Source organism: Mustela erminea, chromosome 1, assembly GCF_009829155.1.
Source record: "Mustela erminea isolate mMusErm1 chromosome 1, mMusErm1.Pri, whole genome shotgun sequence".
Classification (NCBI taxonomy): Eukaryota; Metazoa; Chordata; class Mammalia; order Carnivora; family Mustelidae; genus Mustela; species Mustela erminea.
Window position 1 is genome coordinate 65,470,351 of NC_045614.1, and position 11,852 is coordinate 65,482,202.

The following is an 11,852-nucleotide window of genomic DNA, read 5'->3' on the forward strand; positions in this document are numbered from 1 at the left end:
TAAATGTCAATTCATTGACTCTAGTTTCCAATGTATCTGAGAGAAAGTCTGCTGTTCCTTTTAACTATATCACTGTACTTAAGCTGTTTGAAATTCTTAAAATTTTTAATTTTAAATAAGTCTTCTTATTATAAACTATAATGTTACATAGAAAAAGCACTAAAATCAACAATGAGTTATTAATACTAATAACTGAGTTCAGTAAATTTTCCAGATATATGATCAGCTTAAAGAAACAACAACAAAAATGCACACACAAAAAAACCCAAACAGAAAACCCAAAGACCAAAGCCAAAATCAAAACAAAAACTTGATCTAAACTTCACACCTCCTACAAAAATTAACTCAAGATAAATCATGAACTTAAAATGTAAATCATAAAAGTTCTAAAGAAGAATGCAGGGGAAAAAAATGTTCCAGGCTTAGAACTAGCAAAGAGTTTTTTGACTTGACACCAAAAGCATGATCATTAAAAATAAATAAATAAATAAATGAATGAATTGTCCCTCATCAAAATTTAAAACATTTGCTCTGTGAATGACACTATGGAAAGGATGCAAAGACAAATAGCAGACTGGGAGAAAATATCTCTGAGTCACATACCTGGCAGAAATCTAATATCCAGAATGTTTTAAATTCTCCAAACCCAACATTAAGAACCCAAATGATCTAATTAGAAAATGTGCAAAAGACCTTTTAATTAATTTTTTTATAAACATATATTTTTATCCCCAGGGGTACAGGTCTGTGAATCACCAGGTTTACAGACTTCACAGCACTCACCAAAGCACATACCCTCCCCAATGTCCATAATCCCACCCCCTTCTCCCAAACCCCCTCCCCCCAGCAACCCTCAGTTTGTTTTGTGAGATTAAGAGTCACTTATGGTTTGTCTCCCTCCCAATCCCATCTTGTTTCATTGATTCTTCTCCTACCCACTTAAGCCCCCATGTTGCATCACCACTTCCTCATATCAGGGAGATCATATGATAGTTGTCTTTCTCTGCTTGACTTATTTCGCTAAGCATGATACGCTCTAGTTCCATCCATGTTGTCGCAAATGGCAAGATTTCATTTCTTTTGATGGCTGCATAGTATTCCATTGTGTATATATACCACATCTTCTTGATCCATTCATCTGTTGATGGACATCTAGGTTCTTTCCATAGTTTGGCTATTGTGGACATTGCTGCTATTTGCAAACGACATATCAGATAAAGGACTAGTGTCCAGAATCTATAAAGAACTTAGCAAAAGACCTTTAACAGTCATTTCACCAAAGAGAATATACAGATGCCAAATAAGCTACTGAAAAGATGTTCAACATCATTAACCATTAAAAAAATTAAAGCTAAAACTGCAATGAGATCTCACAACACATCTATCACAACAGCTAAAATTAAAATAGTAATAATACCAAAAGGTGGCAAGGATGTGGAGAAACCACATCACTCATATATTTCAGGAGAGAATGTAAACCAGTACCTGATGATCACTAGCTGGGCAATTATTTTCAAGAGTAAAAATGGATTTACTAATGGCCCAGCAGTTGTACCCTTGTACACTTATTCCAGAGAAATAATTTTCATTTTCATACAGCACCGTGTACACAAATGTTTATATTAGTTTTATTCATAAAACTAATATAAGAGAGTTTTATGAAACTCTCCAAAAGTCAAAACAAAACAAAACAAAACAAAACAACCCAGAAAACCTCTGGGGGGGAAAATTTGGTTACTTTTCAGAATTTCATTCTATCTTTGTTTTCAGTGGTTTTAATTAGGATGCTCGAGGTGAAATTTTTTTCTAATTTATTTTGGATGGGGTTCACTAAGTTTCTTATGTATGGGGGTCAAGTTCTTTACCAGTTTTGGAAATTCTCAGCAACTGTCTTCTTAAAAAGGTCATCTGTTCCATTCTCTTTCTTTCCAGTATTCTGGAAATTAAATTAATTGTATATTAAACATTTGAAATCATTCTCTATTATTCTATTTTCTTCTTCTTCATTATTACCCCATTATTATCCCTTCATTATTTAATTCTTTTTAGTTTCACCAATTGTATTTTATTGTTTCTATTTTGTACATCCAACAAATTCTTAATATCAGGTATTAACTTTTCAGCTCTAGAATTTCAACACACTTATTTACTTATTTATTTATTTATTTATTTATTTGTAATTAACAGACTTTGTTTTGGGGGAAGTTTTAGATTTACATGAAACATATAAGGAAGTAAATAGTTTTTTGGTCTTGATTTTCTGTTTTGGGGGGTTTTTGTTTTTGTTTTTATGAGCGTGGGAGAGAGAACAAAGAAGGAGAGAGGGGGAGAAAGAGAGAGACTCTTAAGCAGGCTCCAGGCCCAATGCAGAACTCAATGTGGGGCTCAGTCTCCCAACCTTGAGATAATGGCCTGAGCCGAAATCAATAGTCAGTTGCTTAACTGACTAAGCCACCCAAGCAGCTTGGTAAATAGGGTTTTTATATACCCTATGAGCCTACTCTCTAGTTTCCTTCTTATTAACATATGTGTGGTCATTTGTTACAATTAATAAACCAGTATTTATATATCATTAACTAAATTTATATAGTTTATATCAGGATTCACTCCTTGTGTTAGATATCCTATAGGCTAACAAATGTAAAATGATATGCATCAATCATTGTAGTAGCACACAGAATAGTTTCATCGCACTAAAAATTCCCTCTGACAACCACTGATCATTTTATGTCAGTATAGTCTTCCTTTATCCAAAATGTCATACAGCTGGAATCATATGGTATGTAGTCTTTCAGATTGGCTTCTTTCACTTACCAACATGCCTCTGAAATTCTTCCATGTCTTTTCAAGGATTGATAGCTCATTTTGCTTTATTACTGAATAATACCTCATTGTATGGCTATACTACAGTTCATTTATCCACTCACTTATTTTGCTGAAAAACATCTTGATTTCTTCCAATATTGATTAGTTGTAAATAAAGTTGCTAATCTAAAACCAAAACAAATAAATAAAGAAAAAATAGAATCTGACCAATAAATACAGAGAACAAACTGATGCTTGCCAAAGGGAAGGAGGTTGAGGGATCAGCAAAGTGGGTGAAGGGGAGTGGAAGATATGGGCTTCCAGCTATGAAATGAATAGGTCATGAGAATAAAAGGTACAACATAAGGAATATAGTTAATAATATTGTAATAGTGTTTCATGGTAACAGACCATAGCTACACTTGTGGCAAACACAGGATAACATAGAGATGTTGAATCACTGCTATACACCTGATGTGTGTATAACACATACTAATGTTTGTGTGTCAACTAATACAAACTAATGTTTGTGTGTCAACTATACTAAAAAAAAAAAAATTAAGATAAATAAATAAATCTATAAGTATTCATGTACAGGTTTTTGTGTGAATGTAGGTTTTCAACTAATGTGGTTAAATACCAAGGAGCATGATTACTGGGTCATGTGGTAAAGGTATGTTTAGCTAGTTAGAAATAGCCAAACAGACTTCCAAAGAGCTATACCATATTGCATCCCCACTTTCAATCAAAGTTCCTGTTGCCCCACATCATTGCTAGCATTGGCATTGTCAGTGTTTGGGATTTTGTCCATTTTAATAGGTTTGTAGTGATTTCTCATTGTTCTTTTAATTTGCGGTTTCCTGATAACATATAATATGAAACATTTTTTTCATATGCTTGCTTTACATTTGCATATTTATTTGGTGATGTGTCCATTAAGGTCTTTGGCCCATTTTTTAATCTGGTTGCTTGAGTTTTAAAAGGGTGCGCATATTTTGTATATCAGTCCTTTATGAGGTATGTGTTCTGCAAATATTTTCTCCTAGTCGATACCTTGTTTTTTTATTTTCTTAACCATATCTTTTGAAGATCATATGTTTTTAATTTTAATGAAGTCCAATTTATTAATTTTGGTGTCGTGTCCAAGACTATTATTGCCAAAACTGAGGTTATCTAGATTTTGTCATATATTATTTCCCAGGAGATTTATGGTTTTCATTTTATTTTACTTTTTATTTTATTTTTTAAAAGATCTTATTTATTTATTTGAGAGAGAGATCATAAGTAGGCAGAGCAGCAGGCAAAGAGAGAGGAGGAAGCAGGCTCCCTGCTGAGCAGAGAGCCTGAAGTGAGGCTAGATCCCAGAACCTTAGATCATGACCTGAGCTGAAAGCAGAGGCTTAACCCACTGAGCCAGTCAGGTGCCCCATCATTCTCATTTTACATTTAGGTCTATGATTCTTCTTGAGGTAACTTTCATGAAAAGTGTAAGATCTGTACCTACATTAAATTTTCTTGTACTTAGATGTGCAGGTTTTCTAAAATCATTTGTTTAAAAGACTATACTCTATGGAATTGCCTTTGCACCTTTTACAAAAATCAATTGATTATATTTGATCTATTTCTGGGTTCTCTGTTTTGAACTATTCCTCTATTCTTCCTCATATATTTATATGTATGGTATACAATATCATACATATATTATATGTACATGTATATAATACATATTTCTAAATATTTATTTTTCTGTTTAATTTTTTTCTGTTGAAATTCTTCATCATCTAACCCATTTTTGTCCATTTTTTTCCTGTAATTTCTTTACCAGATTTATCTTCCTTATTTCCAATATATTATTTGTAAATTGTAATGTCAGAATCTGTGTGGATCTGCTTTTATTGTATATTTTTACTTTTGCTTCTGTGTCATGTTTTTAAACCTCCTATATGTTTCATACATTTTTGTTGTATTCTGGATACTGGGTTTAAGTGAAAACAATAGAGACTGAAGTTAATATTATTTTTCACCAAACAGGGCATACACATTCTATAGTCAAGAAGCTAAGGAGAGAGAATGCTCCCTTTGATTTTTTTTTTTTTTCATGTATTGAGCTGGGTTTGAGCTGTGTGTGATTTTAATTAGTTTCAATTCACATTTGGCTTTTAAAATATTCATTGTGGATCTTGGGGTTTTTTTTGTGTTGTAGTGGTTTTTTTTTTTATTTTTATTTCTCTTGAAGTTTTTTGGGGATATAAATACTTCATGGCTATGAGAGATTTTTTTCTTGTAGCACATGCCCACCTCTCTGCCACCTTTCCTACCATGCTACAATGCCAGGTAGTGGGCCAGGAGAGCAGGCAAGCAGAGAGGACTAGATCTATATTTGGGGAGCTTCCAGATTTCTCTCATCATGCATGGCCATTACAGCTCTGAAGTTTTCTTCTTATCCTACCACTGTCCTGGGAAACATGACCCATAATCACAGTGCTTTAAGCACTTAAATGTATATCGACTCATTTAAAATTAACAACATCACTGTGCGAGATGTAATATTTTGTTACCAATTAGGAAATGAGAAAACTGAGGCAAAGGGATATTTTTTAAAAAGGTAACCTTGCCCAAGGTCATACAGCTAGTAAGTAGTTCACATGAAATTCAAATTCTGCAATCAGTGGAATGAACTTGCTTTCAGAACTACCCCTAGAAAATTGCTTTCTGTGGCATGGACACTACAGTTATCAGTAAAAGGTATCTTATACATATCTCAATCTATCTTTGTTCTTTTGAAACCCTCAGGTATAGTTGTTTCTTCTATAAAAAACTGTTTGAATAAAGAAGTCCATGTCTAGGGACACCTGGGTGGCTCAGTCAGTTAAGCATCTGCCTTCAGGTTAGGTCATGATTTCAGGATCCTGGGATTGAGTCCCACATCAGGCTCTTTGATCATTGGAGAGTCTGTTTCTCCTTCTCCCTCTTCTTCTATGCACTCCTACCCTCTCTCTTTCAACTAAATAAAATCGGGGGGGTGGGGTGGGGGGAGAAGTTCATGTCTATTCCATTTCTGTGCCTTTTCAGATGGTACCATGCATCATACCCAATACCGTTCCAATAGCATCAATTGATGGGCTTATACTTTCTCCTGATCATCATCTGCTCTTCCTGTATGCCTGCGTCCTGGCTCCATCTGGTTTGAGCCCTCTTGTGTTAACCTTGTGCTCATACTTTGGACACAGGGGGGATCTGGCTGTTCATTATCCCATGACCCATCTCAGAGAGTCTCCATCACCTGTGGCTTCTGATCAGTGCAATGTTCTTTCCCTGGCCCTGGGATCCCACATAGGCTTTGTCCCTTTCAGGATTTTTTGCTAGAAGGAATTTAGATGAAAACTGGACTATAGCATTTATAGCTTAGATATATTCTTTATTAGACATTTGGGTGTGAATCACATGCTGATAAATATTATTCAGAGTAGAGAACCAATTATACTGGGTTATTAAATTTTATATTTTGTGTTTCCATAAAAAAGCTATTCAACTATAAATGGAGCTAAAGCTAAATTCAAAAACCCAGAGGTTAGATAATGTAGGTTAGATAATGTAGATAATGGTATTTTATGTCTCAGGTTTTGGGCGAGATTGAGGATGAAGTAATTCAAGTTGAAGTAATATTACAAGTGTTACCTCATACTAAGCAAAGAGCCACTGTTCAAACAAAAAGTGGATAGTCCACTAACATTCATTTGTATGAATGTGAAAGATGATCACTGGCATTTAGAAAACAACTATTCACATTCTGAGCTCTCATTTTCATGACCAAGATTAGTAAGAGAATGGGAAAGATCACACTATCAGTTATTTTTCCAAGGGTACAAGAACGTGTCTCTAATATCTTTTGTTCTTAGGAGTACATTTTCCTTAAGATGAAAAATGACAACTCAATATGAATGTTCTCTCCACAGAGCTGAGAACTAAGTCCACAGAGAAACATACTAATTTTCTAGCCAATGAGTATTTTGATGTTTATATAATCTAAATACTATGAACAACTGCTTTAGTTGTAGAGAAAATCCATTCAGAAATGAAGTAACCATCCCAGACAATGACAACCGCAGCCCACCCTCATTCCTGCATTTAGTGAAGGCCTGTCAGACTGTCTTTTCTTTTGAAGTTCCACAGAGAGACACATTAAGGGGGTGAATGCTTCCATTTCAGGTTCCATTTAGGCCACCCTATTAACTTTCTGTTAAAAGCTTTTTCTTTTTTTTTTTTTTTTCCTTTTTTTCCCCCATTTGAACATTTTCTTGTAAAATCTCTGGCCGGAAGAAAAATTCCTTTTAGAAAACTTTGACTGAAATATAGAAGCAGTTTTTAAGTTACAAGCCTTTGAAAAAAAGTGCAGGTTCTCTCAAAAAAAAAAAAAAATCAGTTCTATCTTTGATTTTGTATAGTCTTAAATAGAGTCTGATATAAAACTCAAAATCTGCATTTATTTTATGGTCCTACTTGAAGATCACTGGGTTAACATTTTTGGTGAAATTTAACTTATTACTTTTTTTAATTGAAATTCCTGAGCACTGCAACCCTGGGGTGAGGCTATTCACTGCTTTATCCAACACTTGCAGGAATAAAAATGGCAGAATCGTTATCCTGAACCAATTCCCTCGTTGTCCCCTGTGCAACATTTGTAAAGAAATCACTTGGCATCTCATAGAGGTCCGCTAATGGCTTAAATTATGATTAGCCAGAACAGCCAGTAAAGGGATAATTCGAGGATGCCCATTAGGACCTTCTGCTCCTAAATACCAAGTATGCTATTTCTTATTATTATAGCTTAAGCCCTTTTCATGCTGAGGACTTCAGGGAGGTTTCTGCAGTCATTTGTGGATGTTCAGACCCCTGGGAAGTACTCACTATTAAGAACTAAGATCACGTTAATGAGAATCCTATAGGAGTGATGGATTAGTCCTGTTTTGAGAAGCTTGGTATAACTCAGATTATGTTCATTTAAGTCTTGATGATGAAAGTTCTTCAGTCAAGAGACTGAAGAGAGGTAATAAAGGATGCTGTTAAAGAGGAAGTAGACTATTCAAACAATCTCTGTTCATGGGGAAACCACACTGTCCAGACAACATGGACAGATTGGTCAGATAATGGTGGAGATGGATTTATAAATGAGGCAAGGGATCTTGTAAACCAGTTAAGAAACCTAGGTTCGTCCATAGTCCTTAAGCAGTGAAGGAATTATCTATGGAGGAAAATGACGACATATTTGAACTTGGAAAGTACATTCCAATCAGGAAAAATCAGGGAAGGTAGATCAAAAGGAACAATCGTGGAAGAAAGAAAACTCATCAAGAAATTTGTACTCTGAATGAAGTATAATGAAAGAGTTACAACAATGTCTGAGAGGGAAAGGAATGGAGTTTATATACTTTGGAAATAAAGAATATGATGTGGTTAAAGATTATTATTTGGAGATTTTATGTGGGTAGAAAAGGAAATTGCAGATATAGTATTCAATATGTTTATCGAGCAGGAATATAAGATGCTATAGAATTCTGTACTTACCTTTCATATCAAATTGATTTGTTATATCAAATTTGATTTGTCGTTCAGGTTGCTAGATCTTAAACACTTTTTTTTTTAGACTTGGATATCTGGACACTTGCTAGAACTTTTCCATGAATGTAAACTTTTGTTCCTGTGACTACCAAATTGGTGTGTTGGAAGAGATGATAACATAGGACAGATAAAAGACGGGTTTTCAGAAACTGTTTATTGAATAGATTGACCAGGAAATAATAATAATAACAATCATCACCATAATGGCAATGCCTTTATAATATAGTTTATAGAATACATCTCACATGCATTACCTCATGCGATTGTATATGAGCCAGGTAATTTTGTAGTTGGGGAAACTTCAGAATAGTTAAGAAACATTCTCGACAAAGAAGTGCTGACAATGATAGCCCCACCTTTAGTCCTCCCTCTTGTTCATGCCTGCCCAGTGACCTCTCTGGGGGCCATGTGTGCTGAGCCTCATGAAAGTTAATGTACGCTCTGATCAAAATGTTCTGATCTTCCTGAAGGTAGTGCAAAGATGGCACCACTGTATATAAGCACCCTGTGACCTCACCACCATGCACTTTGCTCCATAAAAGTTGGGGATTAAGGCCAGGATTTGGCAGAGAATGAGTGTGCAGAATAGCAGTGTAACTGCCTGGAGCATTCACCAATCCAATTTTCCCTTGTCAGTGAGTTACTCTGAATAAAACTCTGTGTAAACATTATGGGATGGCTTCTATCATTTTTTGGTCTCAATGTGTCTTCTCAGTATGAAGGATACTTATGCTCTTTCAACTTCTGACACCCGTGGTCACAGAGCCTGCAAATTTAAGAGGTGAGATGAGAATCACATTTTCCTTGTTTCCATTATGCCAACTACCTCACTAACTAATGCTGAAAATGATAGTGGGGATTCAGTAGTCTTCCCAGCATATTGCAGCACTAACTATATAGTCTATAACATTGTTTGGGTATTTCTCATTGAACAATTTTATATAGTATTTCTTACTAATGGGCCGTGTTTCATGCTTCTTCTCTAGAAATGTTATCCGTTATAGTTATAATAGCAATAGTCGATTTGACTTTGTTTTTATTTTTCATTAACCTAATTTAGATGAATTTGATATTGCCAATTAATTTCATAGAGCTATTTCCACTGTCTCCATGGATTCCCAGATAGCAAGTTTGTAATCCCCATAATGATATACTGACACTTCTTTGTCACAATATCGATGAATCTTATAAAAATTATAGTTCTATAAAAAAATACACCCCTAAAGCTAAGTTTATTTGCAAACACATTGAGATGAGTAACAATAAGCAGTAACATAATAGTTTCACCTAAAATTATTTTAAACAGTATTATAGTGGTGCACACTATCATGGAACTTCAAAGGGAGGAGCAATTAAAGTTGAATAGGTTAATTGGAAATGAAAATTTGATTTAAAAAAAGGAGCAGGGGCACCTGGGTGGCTCAGTCATTAGGTGTCTGCATTCGGCTCAAGTCATGATCCCAGGGTCCTAGGATCGACCCCCCTCATTGGGCTCCCTGCCTGGCGAGAAGCTTATTTCTCCCTCCCTTCCCTGCTTGTGTTCCCTCTCTCACTGTGTCACTCTCTGTCAAATAAATTAAAAATCATAAAAAATAAAAATAAAAAAATTAAAACAGGAGCAAGTTTATCAGGTAGATAAAAAGGGAAGGACATTGCAGGCAAGGGAAAGATGACAGAGGTACATTAGACGTGAAATGGCTTGGCATAAATGGTTGGTTATACCTGAAATAGATGGTATGAAAAGAAGCAAGATAGGAATTGAGACTATAGATCTGACTGTCCAATATAGTAAAGCTTAGTGCCATATGTTTGTTCAAATGAAATAAAATCACAACCCAAATGCTCAATGGGCATTTGGCTAGTTGCTACCATATTGGATAGCATAGGAATAGAACATTTCAATTACTGCAGAAAGATCTTTGGTACATCTCTGATAATGGACAATGGCCAAGTGACAGCTTTGCAAGCCCATAAATAGTGTGGATGGAGACTGAAGGATAGCAAATGAGAGATAGGAAATGCTGAACCATCTTATCAGTCCCATCTTTAACATACTATTTTATCTCTCTTATTTATCCAGCTTTACTTAAACTACTATGTATATTTTTATAGCATTGTAAATGCACTGGAGTTTTAACTTTAACATAGTTACAGATGTAAAAATCATAGTCAATACACACAAAACCCATAGAGAGCATAATTTCTTACCAAAATTATTTATTGTAAACACAAGCATATTCCAGGGGAGCAAAGTTAATTGATGAATATCATATAATTAGTATATGGAGCCATCAAAGGAAGACTTTGTGAGGACCTGGGTGCACAAGACCATGAAGTATCCTTGGACCTGGATTTTGAAATGTAAAGGTTATGACAAACATCAGCTGCCTCTGTCCTCGTTTCCAGAGTGTTGTGGCATTCAACCTAATAAAGTGGTGGAACCTCAACATCTATTCACCTCAAATTAGATTATGTGAATCCCAAAAACCTGATATCTGGTTCAGGAATTAGGAAGATAAGGCACAGTCCTATGAATCAGGGTGTTAGCTGTGGGCTCTGAGAAAGTTTTCTTTTCTCTCCTAGAAACGAACCACAAGACAAAAGTGACTATTTTTTTCTGCCACCCATACCTGGATGCACCTTCCAGAACATCTATACTCTGAGGAGGTAGCCAACATAGGAGAACGGCAAAAGAGCAGAGCTGGAGGCCTTCCCTTTGTTCCACTTCTGGAAGCCACCTGCCTCGTTCAGAGATAATACTGACTCTATTTTTGTTTATAATCAATAATTATAATTAACCTAATTTTGTGTACTTCAGAAGAGACACAGTACTATAGATTGTTTTCCCCTGGAGACACATACATCTCTAACTACACACAACGTATAATGCAAAGAGAAAGAAGACATTCCAGTTAAGAAAATTGGCATGCGCAGAGACATAGAAGTCAGGAAGCTTAGTATATTCAAAGAATGCTCAGGGTTCATTAGTTTTCAAGGATGAATGATTATGGCAGAGTCATAGAAGCTAAAGACAGGTGGACAAGGGGCAAAGTAGAAATAGACTGTGAAAGCCCTTGCTTGGCATACCAAAGGCTATAGTTTTTGGTTTTATTTTTTATGAAAGATTTTATATTTGGGGCTCCAGGATGGCACCTGGGTGGCTCAGTAGGTTAAGCATCTGCCTTTGGCTCAAGTCATGGTCTCAGGGTCCTGGGATGGAGCCCTGGCTTCTGGCTCCCTGCCCAGGGGAGTGCCTACTCTCCCTCTCCCTCTGCCCCTCCCTCCAGCTCGTGCTCCCTCTCTTGCAGGAGCACTCTGCTCTCTCTCTCTCTCTCTCTCTCTCTCAAATAAATAAATAAAATCTTTAAAAAATGATTGAGCAGGGAACCAGAAGACAGAGCTCAACCCCAGGACCCATGACCTGAGCC

The 11,852-nt window shown here is 35.7% G+C and overlaps 1 long non-coding RNA gene across 1 annotated transcript in view; it reads left to right on the forward strand.

Annotated features, from left to right (window-relative positions):
- LOC116600711 overlaps positions 1 to 11,059 on the forward strand; it is a 33,494-nt gene extending 22,435 nt beyond the window's left edge. The window contains exon 4 of the long non-coding RNA XR_004289770.1: positions 11,008 to 11,059. This is a non-coding gene — a long non-coding RNA (uncharacterized LOC116600711). The remainder of the gene's footprint in view (positions 1 to 11,007) is intronic.
- Positions 11,060 to 11,852: the final 793 nt, after the last annotated feature.